The following is a 1,029-nucleotide window of genomic DNA, read 5'->3' as shown; positions in this document are numbered from 1 at the left end:
TATGAAAAGATGTATAAGACCAGACCCAGAAGAAGTTAAATATACTTCCAGGCATACTCTGAAATAACTCCGACCGTGTCCGCAATGATTTTGCTATAATTACTGATGGAAAGGAAGCAGCTTGTGAAGTACAACAAAACAACGAAATATTTTTTATATTTTTTTATTTTTTTGCATGGGAGTGTACACATTTTATTAATGAAGTGCCACCATAAAATAAGCCCACTCTTCTGCTTAGAAGAAAATTTTGAACCGACGGCATACTTGCAGACAAAAGTGTACTCCTGAAAAAAAGAAAACTGTTTCTGTTTTGGCCATTTCAGTGAGAAAAATTCCCATTTAGCGCCTCAACGGTGAGAGATAGAGCCAAACGGGCAAAATTTTAGTCCAAGGAGCTCTTCTTCTACGATTTACCCCTTAGGGGACCATCAAATATTTTCTAAAGTTAATATATTTACTTTTGGGCCACTCTTGTGAGAGAAACTCCCTGTAGCGCCTAAACGGTGAGAGATAGAGCCAAACGGACGAAATTTTCGGTTCCACGGACCTTCTTTCTAGAGTGGCCCTTGTGGATACATCGAAAATGATAAAAACCCCCTTCTTCGACCAGCCCCTATTTCTTGGTTACCCTTTCAGACCCACTTAGGGGTGGTTGCCAGGATTTGCACCAACTGTTTCGTTGTCCAGAAGTCTGTGGCAAATGGGAGGACTGTCGCAAGTTTTTTGGACTAATTTTTCAGCAAACAGAGAAAACGTCTTCCGCATGATATCAAACTCAAAACAATTTTAAATGTAAGCGTAGACCTTCTGAATATATATGCAAATTGTCAAAATTCATTTACCTCCTAGTAGTGACCTTCCACAATCAAACACGGGTTACGACAAAAAGATTTTAGTTCTGATTTGGGGAAGAGTGGCGTATGTCCACTTATGACAAATGAAATTCTACTGGTTTTGTGGCAGACAGGCGTAAGTCAACTTGCGACAAATTTCCGCGCTCCGGCGGGGCCTCCGAGTGGTCTGTTGGTT

The 1,029-nt window shown here is 40.6% G+C and overlaps 1 protein-coding gene across 1 annotated transcript in view; it reads left to right on the top strand.

The window, feature by feature from the left end:
* Window positions 1–1,029, top strand: part of LOC113207105 (uncharacterized) — a 21,927-nt gene that overhangs the window by 2,102 nt on the left and 18,796 nt on the right. The window lies entirely within an intron of this gene.

This window comes from Frankliniella occidentalis, unplaced genomic scaffold (assembly GCF_000697945.3).
Source record: "Frankliniella occidentalis isolate FOCC.00 unplaced genomic scaffold, Focc_3.1 Scaffold65, whole genome shotgun sequence".
In the NCBI taxonomy this organism is placed as follows: domain Eukaryota; kingdom Metazoa; phylum Arthropoda; class Insecta; order Thysanoptera; family Thripidae; genus Frankliniella; species Frankliniella occidentalis.
Note: the sequence above shows the minus strand (reverse complement) of the source record. Positions and strands in the feature narration are given on the sequence as shown.